This window comes from Felis catus, chromosome B2, assembly GCF_018350175.1.
Source record: "Felis catus isolate Fca126 chromosome B2, F.catus_Fca126_mat1.0, whole genome shotgun sequence".
Classification (NCBI taxonomy): Eukaryota; Metazoa; Chordata; class Mammalia; order Carnivora; family Felidae; genus Felis; species Felis catus.
The window spans coordinates 7663832-7686131 of NC_058372.1; the positions used below are offsets into that span (position 1 = coordinate 7663832).

The 22300-nt window shown below is 47.0% G+C and overlaps 1 protein-coding gene across 2 annotated transcripts in view; it reads right to left on the reverse strand.

Annotated features, from left to right (window-relative positions):
• Window positions 1-21958, reverse strand: part of LOC123385663 — a 509548-nt gene extending 487590 nt beyond the window's left edge. For both annotated transcript variants that reach the window (XM_045058524.1, XM_045058525.1), the window contains exon 1: window positions 20158-21958. The gene's annotated coding sequence lies outside the window, so the exon portion shown is untranslated. The remainder of the gene's footprint in view (window positions 1-20157) is intronic.
• Between the last annotated feature and the right edge of the window lie 342 nt (window positions 21959-22300).

The following is a 22300-nucleotide window of genomic DNA, read 5'->3' on the forward strand; positions in this document are numbered from 1 at the left end:
AGTGAGTTTACCACCCACCACTGTCTAAGTGGTTAATGGTGGCCATTAGGGCCAAGCACTTAGTCAACACAGTGAAGATTCCCATGGCACCCCGTACCTTCTCATTCATTCCACAGGGCTGTTAGAGCAGACAGTGGGTCATCGGCTTACAGAAGTGGCACAACCTCATCTTCAGACACTGGAGGTCATCACAAGGAATGCCTTTGCCTGTACAGAGCCAGACCTAGGGTTTGGGTCATAGAAGTTTAAAGGATCACAAAGCACCATCAGTTTATCCCCCAAAAGAAGTCACTGAAGGCCAAGAAGTTCAGATGCCTGAGACAGATGGTAACAAAACCAAAACTGGGATTGAGGCATCATCGTCTGTGGTCTTCCTCCAGCTTGGCAGGCCAGCTCTGATCCCCAAGTTCAGTCTGGCATGGGGTATCCTGGACTGCCTGTAGAGCCATTACGACTCCGTGAGGTGTCCCCATTGTACAGATGGGGCAGCCAAGGCACACAAGGCCAAGGTTTGGGCTTAGGAAGTTTGATTTCACAGTGTACTTCCTACCACCCCCAGGTTCTACTTCTTTTTAGTAGGAGGGGGCAGTGAGTGTTCTTGGAATCTCCAAGTCGTGTTTCTCCATGAGAATTCCCAGAGATAACCAAGGATTCCTCCCTGTCAGTCTCCATGTCTCTCATTTGACATTTTCATTGCAGATACGTAGTATTATGCAGCTCCCTCCCAAATAAAACACATTATGTATCTAATGTGCATAGGCCACCAACAATCTACAGAATGAAGCCAAGTGACTCCAAGATTCGCCGGCCCAAATCAGCTTCTTCTGTTTCAGTCGAAGTTACCTACAGGATTCATCTACTTACCAACTTAGCATTTAAAATTCCCTTCTAGGTACCAAGTAGTCTAGGTTCTACCTAGAATGTCATTCAATCTAGAACATTCACCAACTATCCTTTGGGTATAATGGAGATGTCCCCTCTGTTACAGAGTTTTAGCCTCAAGCATTACTCAAGATGAACGGCCTTATATGTAGGGAATAAACTCAAATGTGTGACATTTGATGGACTTAGGGACAGGGCAGGTTGCAGGGGATGGAACCAAGAAAGGTGAAGCACAGCTCCAGGCAAGAGACAGAAACCCATACTTGACCTGTTATACTACCACCATATTACTGGTGAAAACATGACACCCTAGAAACCGCCCCACACCCCACCTTTTGGAAACTGGGAAGACCAAAATCAGAGTCTTAAAAAGAAAAAACCACACACACACACACACACACACACACACACACACACACACACGAAGGATTCTCTTATGTTTTTAACATTCATTTATTTTGAGGGGAAGAAGGGGGCACAGAGAAAGGGAGACACTCAATCTGAAGCAGGTTCCAGGCTCTGAGCTGTCAGCACAGAGCCCCACAGACTCGAACTCAAGGATGCCAAGTTCGACCTGAGCTGAAGTCGGACGCTTAACAGACTGAGCCAACCAGACACCCCATTAAGATTCTGACTTCTAACATGTGTACTTTAAGAATTTAAAAAGGGGAGGACGGGGAGAACCCAAGTAGTCTTCAATTCCCTTACATGGTATGTAGAGGGGACGAATGGAAGGCTGACATGTATCAATAACGGAACGCATTCAATTCGCCATCCTACGTGGTGCTACCTCTGGTTCATGTGTCCCCTCACCACAATCTGGAAAGCGAGCCATTTTGAGAACGTGCCACGTGTCAGGGACAGCTTGGTCCCTCAGGCTGCAGATTCTGGAGCCAATAATCCCAGGTCACCGCTGACTAGGAGTGTGCCTTCCACAGAGTACTATCTTGGGGAAGAAAAATCTCAACAGTTCCTAAGCAATTGTAAAAACATAGCACAGCAAAGGACAGACATCATCTCCGCACAATTAAAACACTGTGCTGCAAGTTCCAATTGCTCCATGCCTCCTTGCAAATTTTATTGCCACCCTAGAGTCCTTAGAAAGCACTATTAACTTTAATGGTGACCTATTGTTCCCAATGATGAGTCATCTTCAATAAAGTAATTCAGGGATCATCTCCATGGTGGGAGGGAGAGGATGCACAGAACCGACGAGGAGGGAGAGATCCCAGGGGGGGAAACCAGCAACAGGATGTGTAAAGGACGTGTCCTTGAAGCCGCGTGTGCGCACATGCGTGCGCGTGCGCGCGCACACACACACACACACACACACACACGCACTGAAGAGACAGACAGGAACCCACCGCGGACGGCGAGACCTGTTCTATTTCCTTGCTGGAGCTCTGAGGGTCTGTCACCCACCCAGGCTTACCCCAAGTGGTAGGGGTTACATGGACGACTGTGAGCCTTGCAAACACGAATAGATTTCACTTTGAGCTTTTACCATTCTTACGTGAACTGCATCAGACCACACACAGAGAGAAAGCCAAGCGCCTATGTACTCACTCGAGTGTGCTGCCACAAGGGAGGCTCCAGTCATAAAAGATATGCTAGTTCACTGCGGAGAGCTGAAAACATGTGAAGATAGACAGAACACATTCGCAATCTCTACTGCAGGTCAACGTTCCAGGAGGCTTCCTTCGTTGCATTAGGAAGTGCACTTTTGGGGCACCGGGGTGGCTCAGTTAAGCGTCTGACTTCGGCTCTGGTCATGATCGCACGGTCCATGAGTTCGAGCCCCTGCGTTGGGCTCTGTGCTGACAGCTCAGTCTGGAGCCTGCTTCGGATTCTGGGTCTCTCTCCCTCCCTCCCTCCCTCTGCCCATCCCCCATTCACACTCTCTCAAAAATACCAAAAAACAATTTTAAAAAGCATACTTTTACATGAATACTAGATATATACTGGTCTATTCCCTTTTGTATTTTATAGGGTTCAATTTTTATGTTCTACTTAAAATTTCAAGTTAAGCGGAACCTGGGTGGCTCAGTGGGTTAAGCATCCAGCTCTTGATTTTGGCTCAGGTCATGATCCCAAAACCATGGGATGGAGCCCTGCACTGAAAATGCAGAGCCTGCTTGGGATTCTCTCTCCCTCTCTGCCCCTCCCTCTCTTATTCTCTCCAAATAATTCTTTTCAAGTTAGCCTTAAGTGTAAATTGAAGACGAGATATAAGCAATTTCAGTACTTAGGATTTTCTCAAGCTTTCACTTACATACCTATTTCTCTAGTGGCACATGAAAGGGAACTTGTCATTTTACTTTTAAAAGCTCTTTTTGCAGGAATTTCATGTGCCTGAATAAGACAGACCTGTGCATCTTTGAGGTATAGAAGATGTGCATCCCTTAAGAAGTGCAGAGTAAGAAAATGTCAATTCTGCAATCTTCATCATTTCAAGAACTTCATCATCAGTTGCTTAATAATGGATGTTAACTTTGGCCTTTTGAATTGTACAATTTCTCATGGATCCCAGACTCGTCATCATGCTGTTTTTAAGAGAGGAGCTTCACTTTCTCAAACATGTCGAAGTATGTTTAGTTTAGTAATTCCACTGTAAAAGTAAACACAAGTCAGTACAGAAAGAAAAACAATTGTGAAGGAAGGGAAGAGGGCAAGAAAAGGAAGGGGTGGGGAGGGAGGAATGTGTTAACCATACCCTAAGGCATAGACCATTAGTGAACTCTACATACATTCCCAAAGAGTCTCCCTGAAAAATAGATTCTCACCATTTGTGAGACAAGCAAGCAAGTTTGGACTCAACAGGGGTGGGGGTACCCAAGAGACCAGAAGGAAAGCAGGAGGGAGGAGGGGGCCAGGCTTGCATTCATCAGAGGGAGGCAGGAGAAACCTTCTGGAACATCCCCCTTTCCCTCCTGTTCCTCAACTCCAAGTCTGAGGTTTGGGACCGACCCCAGAGCCAGTGGGGCTTAAAGAGACCCTCCCTCCTCATCCAGTCCTGCCCACCCCAGCCCCCTCTGGGTCAGGCTGTGTGGCCGCTCCAGGCGCCAGAAGGTCATTGCTACGTTTGGCACAGAACGCTCACACTCAGTGAAAACAGGCCTCCAAAGGAGGAGGCGGCGACAGCCAGGAAAGAACCACTTTGCAAACAGACTTCCAAGGAGAATTAGCCTCTTGAAATCCCATGTGCAAAAGTTCACACCATCCAACAGCTGCTTCTTAGATCTCCAGGTTCTAAATCAGCCCCAAGCTCCTGATTTGCACACAACTTCTGGCCAATGGTGTCCCGCCCTCCCCTACTTCCTTCAATCCTGTCAAGTGCTCTAGGTCAAAACCCGAGGTCCTAAACTTGTCCGCTGAGAAGCATTTACTGTCCTTTCCAATGGTGTATTCCGTTGGAGAGGTCAGGATAACAAAGGATGGACTGCAGGCACGCCTTCGGGTCCCAGCATGCACTGACATCGTCCAGTCCGGCTCCCGATCTCAGCTCTGCGCTTTGGGACTCTGACCCACTGAACTCGGACTTTTTCGGGGATGAGTAAGAATCCTTTCTCGAATGACTAGATCAAATTTTACGTATCCTTCTCCCCAGCCCCCCTCCCAAGCTTTAACCTGGCAGCTCCATGCCAAAAAGTCAGTTCCTGTTTCAGAAAAGTATTACCATGCTTCACCCCTGCCAAAGTTTACAGCATACTCACATCCTGCCGCAGAGAGAGGGCGGGAGGGAGGCAAAGGGAGTGGGGCAGCTGTTTTCTCAATAAACTGCAGCTCCAGAAACCTCCTGCTGCCTCCTCCACACCCCAGCAGAGACTCAGGAAAAGCCATTCCTCCAAACCAAGTCCTGCCGAATGGAGCTGGCTCAGCCCCTTGACTCCCACACACAAGTAACCAAGGTTCGTTCCCACTCACCCGGGGAGAAGGACACAGGCCAAAAGGTGACTGTTTCCTTGGACGCTGACTCCCATTCAGAGGGAACCCAAGAGACCTCCACCTCCTCCCCTCCCCACGCCCCTGCACGTCCAAGTTGAGGCACAGGGGACAACAAGCACCAGTAACGCATGACTAAGGGAGAGACTTTTCATCCCACACCTTCCAAGATGCTGGAAGGCCTCCCCAACGAAAGAGACACAGCTGCGGTCAACAAGCCGCCGCTCCCCAACCGGCCTGCCCTCCTGAGCTCACCAACTGGGCTTCCCTCTCCCCTCCTCCGGGGAAACTGGGAAAGCTGGAAGGGAACCCGAGGAGGCAGCACCGGGCCGCCCCGACTGGGCCAGCCCCACAGCTCTCACTTGCTAGCCTGGAAAACCCTGGGGCACTGCAATCAAAGAGCGGCTCCACCCAGGAGTACCTCTGATCATTTTTTCCCTTCGAGTGGGCAAGCAGAGAAAAGGGAAAATGAGGACAAATGTGTTCAAAACAGAAAGACTGCACAACACTCGCTTGGGTTTGGGCAAGGACCAGATTACAGGCCCAACACCTCCATTTCTGTCCAAGTGGAAAGAGAAACTACAGGGTGCGACCTTGATCCAGCTGTGTGAACTCTGGTGCCCAGAGTCTCTGCCAGGCCCAGAGGATCAACATAACCCCAAATTGCTCCTGGGTCCCCAGCTGGCCTTTTTTTTTTTTTTTTTTTTTAAGTTCTTGATGATTCTTTTAGTCCTTTCTGGTCAACTGATTCTTTTTCTGCCCTGATTGTAATGCCTGTGGAATGAATGGTCTTTTAGCTTCCAAACTTACGTTCTTGTTGTGAAATGGTTCAGTATTGAAGACAGTACATGCATATGAATTTTTTTTTTTTTTTAACTTTTGTATACACAGAATCTGAAGCAGGCTCCAGGTTCTGAGCTGTTAGCACAAAGCCCGACGTGGGGCTCGAACTCCTGAGCCACGAGATCATGACCTAAGCCAAAGTTGGACACTGAACCGACTGAGCCACCCAGGCACCCCTGAACTTCTAAGAAGCCTCTCAGACCCTTCTTAAAGGACTGTACTGTGACCAAGAAGGGGAATTGGTGAGAAGGTCACAGGTAACTATTTTCTAAGAAGAAAAATCCCAATTTAGACAGCATTCACTTAAGGCCAGTGTCCTAACATGTTGCCCATCAGATTGTAGAATGGTGGTGTTGGCACATCTTGGGCAAAGTCTTCACCCACCTCTAAAAGGAAGTTCAATCTAACCTAACTCACATTAGTTGCCTTTAGGCCCATCTGAATTCTACAAAACTGAAAAAGTTGGATTGCTTTAAAAGGCAAAACATGCCAAAATAAAAATTTACAGTTCTAGCCAAGTAAAAACAAACTTCCACGTTAGTACAAAAATTCTATTTCTAAAGTCTATCTAGTCTCCAACAGGTGTCACATACCTTTGCTACAATTTACATCACACCATTCATTTACAACTCCCACACATACCTGTTTTTCTTCAAGAGAAAATAAAAAGGTAGAATCTAATTAAGCCAACTCTTAATTCTCTATCAGTGCAATGTCATTTGGAAACCTGATTCTTTCCTCAGACTCTTCAGCATTTCCAGGACTATCTGAGCATAAATGGAGGATAGGAACTGGAGAGAACCAAGGAAGCGCTGGAAATGCCCAGCTGTCATGAACTGTCATTTCCTAACCTAAAGCCTCCGCAGTGGGGATTTAAGAACTGATGGCGGGCTCGTCAAATAGACCACTCTAGGAAAAAAATCAGTTCATTTCTTTGGTTTTGACGGTACGACTGAACCAAGCTGTGGTAAACAGGAAATGTACCCACACAATGTTTAGGGAGCCCTCTCCTCTCCCTGCCCTTGGTGTGGCTCAGCATTCACTCATCTCCATCACCTGTAAGGAATTACTTCCAACCAAGCAAGAGTACTTATCACCATAATAGGAATTCTGTTTGCTGTCTGAGGACCATGTGTTTCCACGTCTTTCTATACAATTGCAGTCACATAGCCTTCAAGTGCTAAGGGCCACAAGTTTACTATTTGGAATGTCGAATACTGCTTATCCATTGGATTGGATCCATCAATAAAAATACTTCTGATTCATCTTTTTCTCATCTTTTTCTCAAGTGGACATAGCTGTAAGAGTCAGAGGCAGCCAATCAAAAACCTTTATTTAAAGTCAATATTCTTGTTCATTTAGAATAGTGATTCACTCCCACTGACCACAAACCACTTACAGTATCTGCAGGAACTATAAATCCAAACTCCAACAACCAAACAATTAATCAATTGAGCAATCGCACACTCTCCCGAAGGCAGCCAACTCCTGGAGTACCTGGTATAGAATGGGGAAGGACCTAATGCAAGAATTTATATCCTAAGCCCAGAAAAGGACCGTTCCGTGAAGATTATACCAAAGTACTTCAGGAGACAAAGGGGAGATGATACAGAAGTTCTACACTTACAAAGTTCACTATGTTCAAGGACTGCAAGGGATCTGCTCCACGCCTCCAGAGTGACTGAAGAATTTACCACGATCTAATAGAGTTTCCGGTCTGTAAAAGTAACAGAGCTCCACGTTTGCACTTTCCAGATAGAGAGTGGGCCTCTAGCCTCCTGGCCGTTTTGCACGACAGGCTTGGAATTATCTAGGAAGGTCCTGCCTGTCTCCATCTCTGGCCTGTCCAGAGACACGTAGGTCCTTCAAGAATGGCTAAGTGCCCCTGGAGTACTTGTAGGTCAGAGGATAGGAAAACATGAAAGCAATACAGGGGAGGAGCCCAAGGGGAAACTGCCTCACTAGACTCCACGTTAACCGAAACCATGCAAGTCCCATCAGGCACCATTTTAACTGTCGACGTCCACCTCACCTACTGCTGCCATTTCAGACGGAGTGTTGGGGTTCCCTCGGTTACCCCTCAGCTTCTCCACTTGACCACAATGTGCCCTGACTTAGTAGTGACAACACAGGGAAAGCTCACCGCCAGGATAGCTCTCACAGGAGTTAGGAGAAAAATGAGCACCATCTTAAAGACGCTTACCCTGAAAAATACTGCTGGGAAATGACAATTTTTAAGTCTCTTACAGTGTGATTATGGCTACAAGCACGAAAAGGGATTATTCTTAACGGAAATAGAAAATTAAGGGGCTCAACTCCAGGTAAGACAACATACAAACCAAGCTAGCAGCATTTCCGTCCCTGAAAAGCACTCATCAATCATTCTGCCTGCCTGGTGATAATGCTTCAGCAAACCTACCAGTGAAATGAGACTCTTGCCAATTCCTATGCATTTAAAAGAGGACAAATATGTCGCACTAGGCAAAACATGTGATCAGAAAGACATTTAATTTTGAAGCAGGACGAGAAGTGTCAGCTAATACTTAGGCATTTAGTGCCTCTGAAACATACCCTTTTCGGGGTTCCTGAAATACACTTTATGCACTCAACCAATTTTTGTTTCTTCTGTAGTGTCCATTTGCAAAGGGACTTGGGAGGTACCAAAGACATGTGAGTGACATCATACTTGGGCATGAAACTCCAGGAATAAAAAAAGACACCAATTTCCAAAAAGAAAAAAAAAAAAAAAGGCAGCAATGCATTTGCCAGGACTTCCCTAGAAAGACAGCCACCACATCAGATCAGACACTTTTGCCTATGGGAACTTTTATTACAGCTCCTATCAAAAGGACGTGGGGGGGGAGGGGGAGACAGTTTTCCGGTTTTCACAGGAAAAGAAGGATTTCCAAATTACGACTTCTGAGAGCTTAAGAGCAGGAATGACTTATTTGTAGTAAATATGAAACACAGACCTTTCTCGGAATGTTTGTCTGCCCTGCAGTTATCTCTTATATGAAAGAGATAAACTATTAAGATTCAAACACAATACCGCTAGAAGGCACCGTACTTTTCTGTTTAAAGCCTGAGGGTCGAGGCTTTAAATCACAATTCCAAGGGTAAGTAGGCAAACAGCATGCTCCTCGCTCCAGAGACAGGTGGGGTGGTTGTGCCCTACACCACAGGACACACAGGCTGGGTGCGTAGAGCCGTCAACAGGACGCTGCCCAGTGGACCCCACAGTCAGAAGGGACAAGCTGCAGCCAACTCCCAGGATCAATGGCCTCACTGGGAACTGTGGGGACCCACACGGCCAACGTAAAGCAGGATCTTGTCGGGCCCTTTTGTCATTTTGTCACGGGGTTTTCTCTTTAGCCCAGTGGGTCTTAACCCCCAGCCCTACAGGAAAATCACGGACAAGATTAAGAAAAAAAACACTTTCGAATATGCACGTCGAGTTGAGAAACCAGTGTTCCATCCCACCTGATTTCCACCTCACTGATACAGCATCCGACCGCACCATGTAGACTTGTAATGAGAACTGCCAGGCAAGCTCTCCTTTGCTCTTTCGAGAAGCGCAGAGGCTCTCAAGGGGACAGGAGTACATCTTCCACCGTGTGCCAAGTCGACTCCCTGCAGCTGTGCGAAGTGCCCCAAGTATGGAAGACAGCACACACACTGGACGGAGGGCCAGCTCGCTCCCCTGCGGTGCCCCCCCCCTCCACCCCATCCCCCTGCCTCTCACGTGGGTCACAGCCTGGTCCTGGGGGAAGGTGTGGGATGTAATCTCTCAGGAGATCTATCCAATTTCCTAGCAATCTGTAACACAGGCAAGAGCACTCCACAGTCGGCCACTGGGATACAGATGCTGCTCACAAATCCCTCCACGGTCTCCCCCTCCACACACGCACACACCCAGCCGAACAGAGCCGAGCACATTCCCGCAACAATCCCAGTGAGGTGACTGCAAAAGCAATGCTGGGGATTGCACGCAGTTTTTGTCAGCACAAAAGCTGTATATGAGGAGCGCCCTCCCCCCCCCACCCCACCACCACACATACACTCACATCAGCCACCTGCCTTTCTACCTGACTACTTCTCAGGTAATGACTAGGTCCACAGATAGATCGATAGATACATCTTACCAGAACCTTAGGAAGATCTCAACCACAGGGATAGGATGTCCCTATATTACCAATAGAAATGATTCGTTTCTAGGAAAATCTGCGCATTCACTGATTTTTAAAAATACCTTGGGGGGGGGCGGGGGACGGCAACCTTTGACAATACAGAGCCATCACCAGAGTCTCCATTTTAAAGGAGAGTGCATGAAGTCCACCAGCAACAAAGCTAGAGGACAGCCGAGTTGGGATTTGGACAGAAGACTGGCTAACTCCAAAGCTCTTAGCCGTTTTCATAAACTAGTACAGTATAGATCTTCCATAAATAATGTACTCAAATACTACTCCTACCATCATTTAAAAAAAAAAAAAGGCAGGGAATTTTCATTCTTTGACTTTGTTTTTTAATGTTTTAGTTTTAGAGGGAGGGAGAGGGAGGGAGAGGGAGGGAGAGGGAGGGAGAGGGAGGGAGAGGGAGAGGGAGGGAGAGGGAGGGAGAGGGAGGGAGAGGGAGGGAGAGGGAGGGAGAGGGAGGGAGAGGGAGGGAGAGGGAGGGAGAGGGAGGGAGAGGGAGGGAGAGGGAGGGAGAGGGAGGGAGAGGGAGGGAGAGGGAGGGAGAGGGAGGGAGAGGGAGGGAGAGGGAGGGAGAGGGAGGGAGAGGGAGGGAGAGGGAGGGAGAGGGAGGGAGAGGGAGGGAGAGGGAGGGAGAGGGAGGGAGAGGGAGGGAGAGGGAGGGAGAGGGAGGGAGAGGGAGGGAGAGGGAGGGAGAGGGAGGGAGAGGGAGGGAGAGGGAGGGAGAGGGAGGGAGAGGGAGGGAGAGGGAGGGAGAGGGAGGGAGAGGGAGGGAGAGGGAGGGAGAGGGAGGGAGAGGGAGGGAGAGGGAGGGAGAGGGAGGGAGAGGGAGGGAGAGGGAGGGAGAGGGAGGGAGAGGGAGGGAGAGGGAGGGAGAGGGAGGGAGAGAGGGAGGGAGAGGGAGGGAGAGGGAGGGAGAGGGAGGGAGAGGGAGGGAGAGGGAGGGAGAGGGAGGGAGAGGGAGGGAGAGGGAGGGAGAGGGAGGGAGAGGGAGGGAGAGGGAGGGAGAGGGAGGGAGAGGGAGGGAGAGGGAGGGAGAGGGAGGGAGAGGGAGGGAGAGGGAGGGAGAGGGAGGGAGAGGGAGGGAGAGGGAGGGAGAGGGAGGGAGAGGGAGGGAGAGGGAGGGAGAGGGAGGGAGAGGGAGGGAGAGGGAGGGAGAGGGAGGGAGAGGGAGGGAGAGGGAGGGAGAGGGAGGGAGAGGGAGGGAGAGGGAGGGAGAGGGAGGGAGAGGGAGGGAGAGGGAGGGAGAGGGAGGGAGAGGGAGGGAGAGGGAGGGAGAGGGAGGGAGAGGGAGGGAGAGGGAGGGAGAGGGAGGGAGAGGGAGGGAGAGGGAGGGAGAGGGAGGGAGAGGGAGGGAGAGGGAGGGAGAGGGAGGGAGAGGGAGGGAGAGGGAGGGAGAGGGAGGGAGAGGGAGGGAGAGGGAGGGAGAGGGAGGGAGAGGGAGGGAGAGGGAGGGAGAGGGAGGGAGAGAGGGAGAGAGGGAGAGAGGGAGAGAGAGAAAAGAGCACAAGCACAAGCAGGGGAGGGGCAGAGAGAGGAAGGCACAGAATCCCAAGCAGGATCCAGGCTCTGAGCTGTCAGCACAGCGGGGCTCGAACTCACAAACCCACGAGATCACGACCTGAGCTGAAGTCAGAAGCTTAACCGACTGAGCCAACCAGGCGCCCCTGCATCCTTTGACTTTTAACCCAAGAAAAGGATTCATTATGGAGTGGTAGCAAGGGCTGTAGGTTTGGAATCTTGTCTGATATCAAGTGACCAGAGGCAGGTTACTGAAGACCTGAGCACTTTCGCTCTTTTCCGTGAAACGAGAAGGGTGATGTCCAGTTCAACACTGCGGGCAGCCTCAATCTTAGACTCCCTAAAGGTTAGCTTTCTTCTCTCCCTTAGCCAGTTTCCTGCTCTGTTCAACTAGGGGTGATAAATCCTATCATCCCACTATGACCGAAGTCCTTAAAAGGGCGGGGGCATAAAAATGGAAATACCCTGAAAAGTGATGCTTTTTAAAAAGCTTTGTTTCTGATCATTAGCACTTTTAATGGAGTCCTAAAAGAAATGATAAATTATCACTTAATTCACATTGAGGAGTTCCTATGTAAGTAAATCTGAACTTGGTTATTTCATAAAGCAAATGATCCTGACTCATCTGTTTTTCAACTCTGAATTTTCTGTTTGGCTTGGCTTCGGTCTGGTCTTGACTCCTGCGTTTCCACAAGTCTTCCTTAAGTACCCATTAAGTGCTCGGGCCAATGGGGAATAAAAATGCTCGAAATAGGATTCTCGGGGCACCTGGGTGGCTCAGTCGGTTGAGCGTCCGACTTCGGTTCATGGTCTCGCAGTTCGTGGGTTCAAGCCCCGGGTCAGGCTCTGTGCTAACAAACAGCTCAGAGTCTGGAGCCTGCTTTGGATTCTGTGTCTGTCTCTCTCTCTCCCCTCCTCACGTTCTCTGTCTCTCAAAAATAAGTAAATGTTAAAAAAAAATTAAAAAAAATAGGATTCTTACTCCCGAGAAAGGTAGAACATACAGTTGTGTTTTCTTCAAGTAGGCACACAGAAGATGTGTGGGCTGACCAGCAGGTCCAAATGGTGAGGAAGGGGAGTAAGGTGGCACTATTAAAAATTGGCAGAATGTAGTCCCCTTATGGTCAGGGAACAGTTCTGCACCTTGACGGTGGGGATGGTTGCTTGATGAAAGGTCACAGACATATGCACTTGCCCCGAAAAAAGAATGCATAAAGGAATTGATAAAACCCAAATAATAAGGTGTCTGATATATGGTGTTGTACCGACGTCAATTTCCTGGTTTTGACAACATACTAAGGTTATAAAAGATACTGTGACCGGGGGAAGCCGAGTAAGAAGGACATGACGACCGTACTTATTGTAAGTTCTTCGGCATCCAACCACCCAAATAAAAAGTACTTGCAAAAAAAATTTTAAAAAACCACCTATGAAGAAGTTTCCTCTAAACACATATGGAAAGAGGTCTAATATGTTTGGTTAAGTATAAAACAGGAAGGCATTACACAATGCATAGAATATGCTACCTTTCCTGTAAGAGCAGGAAGTATAGAATGGATAATCCTATTTCCTCTTGAGCAGCAGAAAGGGACTATGGAAGGGCCATGTAAGAAACTAAAAATAGGGGTTTAAGGAAGAACTTGGTTGATGAGGCTCAAGCATGGAAACTTTTTAGATTTGGGAGGGGGGTTGAACCATGCAAATGTAGCACTATTCAAAACAAGACGAAACAAACCAAAAGAAAACCAAAAACAAAACAAAAAAAAAAAACCATGAAAAGCAAAGTAACCTAATAAATGATACTATCAGTGTAGAAACCTCCAGGTCAGGTTCTTTACTGAACGGTTACATACATTATTTTTCATCCTCAAAACAAAGGCCAAAGCCATTGAGGTCTCCACAAAAGGATAAAGCCAAGACTCAAAGGGTAGTTTCAAAATCTTTTGCCAACAATCCATGGTTTTACCCTTTAATCAACTCCTTACTTGGGGACTTGGAGAACACAGCATGCTGCTTCTTACCTTAATACCCTTGGATGTGACTTTTCCTCGGAGACCACGCACACCTCTCACCCTCCTACTCAACCTTAAAAACCAGGCTCCTGCCTAGTTAACTTTTCTCCAAACTTCTTTCCTTCACAGGATGAGGAATTCTGTCTTACCTCTGTATCTCAAACTAAGTTACACAGATCTTAACCATTATTTAATGGTCTTTAAATCCCCAGCATCTAGCAAAATGCCTGGCAACTATGACTCTCGCTCATAGAATGTTCCTTCAGCTACAAAGGATTCTTTAATCCTCACCATGAGCATTCAGAGAAATAGGACCTCATTAAGTGGACCCATTCACTTGCTAACAGGTCTAAATGATGATTCTTGGCTATTTTAGAATGAGTAGCTACAAGTACCTCTGAAAACCAGTATCTCAAGATCTCAAGTTTAACTGGACCTAAGTGGATATTCCTTACAAACCAATACCAAATTTCTGAGTGACATTTATTCCTAATACTTCCGGTAAGTTCTTTCCAAAACAAATTCATAGAGCAGCAGTAACACCTTTTATAAAAATATCTTTTTTAAAATTCCTAACCATAGCCTTTCTGAATTTCCTTCTCCAGGAAACGTGTTTACCTTTAAAAGGAGAAATAAAGGGCATGGTGTTCAGAAGAAAGCTTGGTCCTTTGGTGCTGACCTTCTAAAATATTTAGTGATCATTTAATATGGCATGGGTTTCTAGCTAGCCACACAGAACTGGCCTTAAAGGGTCTGTTCTCCTCAAAAAAGATAAATGCTCAAGTGCCAGGTCAGTATGGCATAGTGGCAAAGATACACAGTCTGAAGTCAGATGTCCGAGTTTAAGCCTGGGCTCCAACAAATCCTAACTTCGTCCTTCGTCAAGTGACGCCCGTCTGATTTTCCTTCTTTGTGAAATCAGGTTATCCTGGTATAAACACATTAGGATATTAGGGAATATTAGGGAATATTAGGATATTAGGGAAGATTAAATCACAGCACAAATAAAGAGCTCAGGAAAAGCCTACCATACCAAGGACTGAATAAACATTAACTAGTAAATCATATCCTAACTCTAAGTACGGTTTGGGCCAGGGACACCTGGGTGGCTCAGTCAGTTAAGCTTCCAACTTCAGCTCAGGTCATGATCTCACAGTTCATGGGTTCGAGCCCCGTGTCAGGCTCTGTGCTGACAGCTCACAGTCTGGAGCCTGCTTCGGATTCTGTGTCTCCCTCCCTGCCTCTCTCTGCCCCTTCCCCACTTGCACTCAGTCTGTCTCAAAAATAAACCTGCATTTTTTAAAAATTTGACTAGGATACATGCGCAATGAATACTGGCTACAAGGAGATTCTGTCTAGTTAACAATAAGCTATCTGAAAGACTCATCACCTCAAGATTGTTCTGGGAGAAACATTGAAAACACCAAAAATGTGAGAAGGTGTATTTTTGAGTGGTATGTGCAGTTACACTATTTTCCAAGAGATAAACTTCACTCTCCAGAGACACACACACCCCAAATCCTTATTTCCTGCTTTACTAATTGTTATGGGGTGCATGGGTGGCTCGGTCAGTTAAGCATCTGACTTCGGGTCAGGCCACAATCTCATGGTTTGGGAGTTCGAGCCCCACGTCAGGTTCTGTGCTGACAGCTCAGAGCCCGGAGCCTGCTTGGTATTCTGTGTCTCCCTCTCCCTCTGCCCCTCCCATGCTCACATGCAGTCTCTCTCAAAAATAAACATTAAAAAAATTTTTGTAATAAAAATGTAATAAATAATTTTGGAAATCATGCAAAATTTCTTAATGAAGATTCTAAAACACATTCTAAAACACAGGTTTTTATAAGAAGTCAGACTTTGTTTTAAAGAAAAGTTTATCCCAATGGGTCACTATTAGAGAAAGTGGACCCTTAGGTCTAGTCAGGTGTGTTCCAAAAGGATTTTCAGTGCCATGTGTTTATCTGTTCCCTTAGGCCTTTAGGGACCTTCATAACCCATACCCCACATTAATTCTCATTAGCCTACACAAGAGGCTTTGTTAAAAACAATATGGAAGCACCTAATCAGTGTCAAAACCAGTATTTGGGTATCTTAATTGGAAAGACGTTCCTCATGGGGAAACAATTCAAAAATATTGATTCTGAAGCAGACATTTGTATATCCATGTTCTTACTAGCAAGATCCACTATGATTCAAAGCCAAAGGGTGGAAGAAACCCATTCATGCTATTGATAAATGGATGGATCGATAAAGTGGTCCACGCATACAAAGGAAAATGGTCTTAAAATTCTGATACATTCTACAACATGGGTGAACCTTGAGAACATTATGCTAAATGAAATAAACCAGTCACACACACACACACACACTCACACACACACACACACAATACTGCAGGATTGCATTGATCAAATACCTCCAATAGCCAAATTCATAGAAACAAGTAGAATGGTGACTGCCAGGGCCTGAAGGGAAGGCAGAAAGGGGGAGTGAGCATTTAATGGGTCCAATTCCAGTTTGGGAAGACAAGTGGTACAGATGGATCACGGGGATGGTTGTACAAACATGTGGCACCCAGTATCACACAACCGTACATCCCATGCAGCTAGAATGAGAAGTTTTACATTTTACCACAAAAATTATTCAGTACTTACAACACATTCGAAAGCAAAGCCAGTCGTCATCAATGAACTTGGGCTAAAGAAACAGCGTGTCTGGGTAATTAAGAGGGAGACCCTAAAGGACTATAAATACAGCCTTAATTCTCTAATAAAAAGACACACAACTCCTCTTTGCTTTAGCTAAGCACTTCCCCTTCTATGAAAGTTCATCTTCCCCCTAAAATTACAGGGGGAAAATATTCAAACTCCACTCCTATTCCAAGTGCCAGTCACAGAACACGTCTGACAGGACACAGATGCTGTCTTCAGCAGAGCAGTGGGAGCAAACACGGCAGGACCCAAAGCTACAATCTCAAAACTGAACTTGAGCCATCCATAATCTTTACTGTCAAAGCTATGCCTAATAAACTTCAGTTAGGTTAATCCCATTAAGATCTAATTAAATGTGTTTGCACTTAAAAAAGGATAACAATGTTAGATCATAGGAACCGAGGAGGAGGCCGTCTGCTGCTCCCACTTTAGGATCCGTTTCTGAGGTCCTACGGACAGGAGCTGAACACGGATAGGACTACCTGCGTCTGGAATTTGGTTTTTCTTTCTCTTTACCTTTCCCTGGCAGCCTTACTTCCTGAAATTTGATAGTACCTACCCACCAAGGAGCTTCTGAGGAGAGTGTAGCTCTCCGGAAGTAAGGAAGAGAAACCCCTTTGCCCATCACTACCTTATCCCTGACACCCCTTCAGTGACAGAAGCTTTCGAGAAGGAGCCCTTCTGCAAAGTCATTGTGCTGCACATCTGACCATCCATTACTCTTCAAAACTGAAAAGCTAACTGGGCAGATCTGGGTCCCTAGAAAAGAGTAGGAATGTACATTAGAAGTTTGAGCTCAGGACTGAACAACAGAAAATGATTTCGGGGACAGGAAGATGGGACCAGTTGGTTGGAAAGTTGTAGTGGCTTTGACAAAGCAGAATGTTTTCCTCCATCAGGTTATAAATGGTCACTTTTGTAATACACAGGATACAGAAGGTAATGGGACCCACAAGTGTTCTATTTGGGGACTGCCAGAAACCTGAATGATCAAAATCTGCTCACGGGAACGGTCTAGCAGATCTGTAACTTAATTCATGTGTCTGCATGAAACATAAGGTCTACTTCATAAAGTCAACCTCTTGGCTTTGGTGTATTCATGTCATTTAATATGATCTGCAAGGATGAAGAAAGGTTTAAATTTCAATTTACTTTTTTAATATTTTTGAAAGAGCATGAGTGGGAGAGGGGCAGAGAGACGAGACACAGAATCAGAAGCAGGCTCCAGGTTGTCAGCACAGATGCCAATGCAGGGCTAGAACTCACTAACCACGAGATCATGACCTGAGCCAAAGTTGGATGCTCAACCGAAGGAGCCACCCAGGTGCCCCAGGTTTCTGATTTTTTGGAGGGGAGATTTTTTTTTATTTCATTCTGATTATAGGTTTCGCTAGAATTAAAAACAGGTGGCATGTGAAGATTTGGGATTTCTGGCAGCAAATTTGCATATCAACAGAAAATATTTTTTAATCACATAACTCCTATTGTGATCACATGAATAGCTTTCATTTTTCTCTTAGTGAGAAAAAAAAATTTTTTTAAAGGTCTAAGAATCAGAAATCCTCAAGGCCAACACCTCAACCTGCAGTTATGCTGAGGAATCAGCACAGCACAATTGGGGCGATACATAAATGTGTATTGTCCTAAAAGGCACGTTACACAGTCGACCATAACCAATCAGATTTTAAACGTCTGCTGTCAATTAAGAATAAGTAAATTCCTGAATGATTTTCCCCCCATTTTGGAAAATGAAATTGGGTCTTATTTCGGCCACATCTGCCATCAGCAAGGAGAAAGAAAAGGCAGGAAATAAAATAACCATGGGCGTCAAGAAAAGCTTACCTCCTCCCCATATTTTTTATTGGAAAAATAAAATTTGTTTTCCAGTAAGATATTTCACTTAAAAAAAAAAATCTGTTTCTACTCAAAGCTAGAGTTCTATTTATTTTTAAATGAGGCACAGGAAACCTCCCAAGTGCAACTCAGATTTACATCTGGCTAATCCTTCAAATGTGACCGACCAAGTTCATGCTGTTTATTTCTGAGTTCTGTGATTTTTGGAGAACACGTGTGAGAGATAGCAAATTAACTACTGCTAGTCAGCAGCAAGCCAGCAAAGGAGGTCTTGGGAAGCAAGTGGGAAGAAATCCTGCAAGTCAATTTCTAATCACAGTTGCCAGAAACTTGGGGGGAAAGGCGAGAAATCCGGCCAAGAAAAATCAGTGGTAGAACTTGTTTCCCTTTTTCCATGGAATATTTCAACACTCAACCAACAAATACAGCTCAATTTTTCCTTTCCGCAACTTCAGGACTGCGAGGAAGGTTCTGGGCTCATTGATAGCCTCAGAAACATTAAAACGGCCCACACTGCAGGCCACCAGGGTCTCCGAGTTCCTTTCCTGGAGCCATCTCTACTTACGAGAGGGGAGAGGGAGAGCTTGCAGAGGTGACCGGGCAGGGGTCCCTCACGTGCCACAGAAACACACATCGTCCCCCCACAGGGCACCCACAGGGGAGCAGACAAACCATAGTCCAGTCTCCTTATCTAGAACTGGCCTCGGCTGAGAGTAAAACATAACTTCAGAACCACAGTTTGAGGGGCGCCTGGGTGGCTCGGTCGGTGAGGCACCCAACCCTTGATCTCTGCTAACACTGTGATCTCATGATTCATAGGTTCAAGCCCCGTTGGCAACAAAGAGCTTGCTTGGGGTTCTCTCACTCTCCCTGTCTCTGTCTCTCTCTCTCTGTCTCTCTCTGCCCCTCCCCCGCTGAAGCTCTCCCTCTCAAAATAAATGAGCTTAAAAAGACAAAAAAAACAGCACAGTTTGAAAAGCACCTATTCATTTCAAAGGTAAGCCCCCAGAAAGGACACTCTTGCAATGCATTTCCGTCTGGTTTCTTACCTCAATCCACCCCAAACCCATTACTGGTTCTGAATCACCGCCACAAGGCGTCACCTGGAGAGGTTTTAGGCCAGGCCGATGCTGACGCTGAGACCGACCCCATCCCCTCGGCACCACCCACTCCCAACTCAACTGACACTGGAGTTTCTGGAGGTCAGGCCAGGTGACCAGCATCCTCTTAAAAGCCTCCAGGTGGTTCCCTGTGTGGCCCGCAGTTGAGAACCCCAGCCCTTAGAACTGAGGGTTTTCTTAATGTTGTACTTATTTTTCAAGGAGACAGCATGAATGGGGAGGGGCAGAGAGAGAGAGAGACGTACAGAATCTGAAGCAGGCTCCACAGAGCCCCACGTAGGGCTCGAACTCACAAACCACGAGACCATGACCTGAGCCCCAGAGAACTGCACTATTTTAATTTTTTTTTTTCAACGTCTATTTATTTTTGGGACAGAGAGAGACAGAGCATGAACGGGGGAGGGGCAGAGAGAGAGGGAGACACAGAATCGGAAACAGGCTCCAGGCTCTGAGCCATCAGCCCAGAGCCCGACGCGGGCTCGAACTCACCGACCGCGAGATCGTGACCTGGCTGAAGTCGGACGCTTAACCGACTGCGCCACCCAGGCGCCCCTGAACTGCACTCTTTTAAAAAGGAGGTTTCTCTCTCTACCATACACACTCAAAGAGATTACCTCTAAGGTCACTCAGTCTGTCCCGGCCGCTGCCGCCGGCTTCCCCATGTGGGAGCAGGCTGCACTCTCCCGCCAGAGACAGAGGCGGGCTTGGTCCAGGCCCCGGGAGGCAACGAAAGGCCTGGACTCCAAAGCGGGAATTCAAAAGCAAAAACTCCCACTTCCTTCTACGCACACAACACTCCTGACACCAGACGCGCGCGTTTTTCCACACCAAGCAATTCTCCAAAGCTCCCTGGACGGGAACAGGGAGGTACGGAGGTTAATTCAATCCGGACACCGACCGCCCCAAGTTGGCACGGGCCCCGCACGTCAAGGGTCCCGTCCCACAGGACGGCCCCCACCTCCCAACGCCAATTCCAAGTCCCAGTCACCACCAGCTGCAGGAATCGGGGGTTCCCCAAACTCCTTCCTCAAGTTCCCTCACTTCCTAGAACAGCTCGCAGGACTCAGGAAAACAGTTTACTTACCAGATGACCAATTTGCCAAGAAGGCTACGGTTCAGCAGCAGCCGGACGAGAGGCCCAAGGCGCCGCCCCGCCCCCAGCTCCGAGCACCTCCGCGGGTTCGAGCCAGAAGCGCTCCAAACCCCTTCTTATAGGGTAGGCTTAAGGAACTAAATGATTGGCGCCTGGTGTTTAACTCAACCTCCAGCCCCTCTCGCCTCCCCGGAGGTCAGGGGGTGGAGCCTGTAAGTACCAATCCTCCAAACACTCGTGGTTCCCCTGGCAACCAGCCCCCATAATTAGAGGCTTTCCCCGAGTCGCCTTATTAACATACACTCAGGTGTGGTTGAAAGGGGCTTGTTTTGACTAACAAAACTTACCGCTCCAGAGCGGTTTCCAGGGCTGGGAACAATAACCAAATATTAAAACAAAAGATGCTTCTATTAGGTTTGGGAAGTTACAGGGCTTTTGGGAGCTCTGGCCTGGAGCCAGGGACGAAAGACCAAACTATAGACTTCTTCTATCACAGAGACCCAGGTGTAAGTGAACCATCTTGGGTTATTTGGAGCATCTCGGGATATACTGCTGTGTTAAACACAAAGACCAAACATCAAATAGGGTGTGAAAAGAGTATACCATCGTGGTCTTCCTTAGACCAGTATTTCCCGTAAGGCTGCCGTGCATTCGCATCACCTAGAGAATGACCCCACCCCCAGATCTGTGGTTCAGTCCCTCTGGGGTGGGGTCCAGAATTTCACGTAGTCTCGAAGAGTTCCCAGGTGCTGCGAGTGCAGCTCACATCAGGACCACGCTTGAGAGCCACTGCTCCAGCCCAAAGTGTGGCCTCCAAACATACGAGATACCAAACAGGGATTTGGGTTTTTTTTTTTTAATTTTTCGCCAGTTTTATTAAGACATAATCAATATGTAGCATAGTGATGTGATGTTCACATACTGTGAAATGAGTTACCATCCATCATCTCAGGTACAAAAAGAAAAAAAGGAAAAGAAGGGAAAAATGTTTTTTCCTTGTGATGAGAACTCTTGGGATCTACTCTCCCAACAACTCTCAAACACACCATACAGCGGTGGTGACTATAGTCATCATGTTGTACGTGACACCCCTAAGATTTGTCTTTCTGGTATCTGTCTGCACAATGGGAATACTGAACACACCGGATATGTGACATAAAAGAATTACTGTTAACTACTGTTCTGGGTGTGAAAACAGTATTATGTCTATGTTTAAAACAAAGAGTTCTTATCTTCAAGAGACATACACTGAAAAAGTTTTTTATTCTGAGAGAGAGAGAGAGAGAGAGAGAGTATGTGCAAGCAGGGTAAGTGCAAGAGAAAGAGATTGAGAGAGAGAGAATCCCAAGTAGGTTCCACACTGTCAGCACAGAGCCTGATGTGGGGCTTGATCTTACAAACCGTGAGATCATGGCCTGAGCCACAACCAAGCGTCAGGGGCTTCACCCACCGAGCCACCCAGGTGCCCACACATTGAAAAAGTTCTTAAAACACTACAGATAGTTGACATCTGCCTTGTACCCAAACTCTCTCCTCATGAGCAAACCCTTACCCTGAAGGTAGGGTTCACCATTCTTGTGCATGTTTTCTAGCATTACAACGTGCATGCATGAATACATAAAAATAAAACCGAAAACATAACAGAATAACAGCACATATAGGAAACTAAAATAAACAAACACCCAAGGAGAGCAACCAGGGAAATGGTGGCCATTGGGATCTTCCAGGAAAGGGCAAGCACAAAGAACCGTAACCACAAAGGGAATCGCTATGATCCTTTATCTGGAAACTTCCTCATCCGAAAAGTCTCTTACCTGAGCATGCTGGGTGCCAACGCTTCTGTAGTCACCTGAGAGTGCTAGGAAAGAAAGGGAAACTGAGTCATAAGTTGGAAGAGTAAACAGAAGGACACAGCAGAGTGACATTTCAGTACACATCTTGGCCTACCTTGAAGGTGCTAGAGGAACATTTGAGAAGTTGATTCTTTATTAAACATGTTAGAATGGTGTTGGACTTACCTGCTCGGGGACCATTCCATGCCAGGCACTCACCACGGAGGGCTAAGCCCTCTTTCTACGTGGAATAAAAGCTAGAAGCACCCAATAACCTGGTCTTAGCGCCCACTCTGCTACTC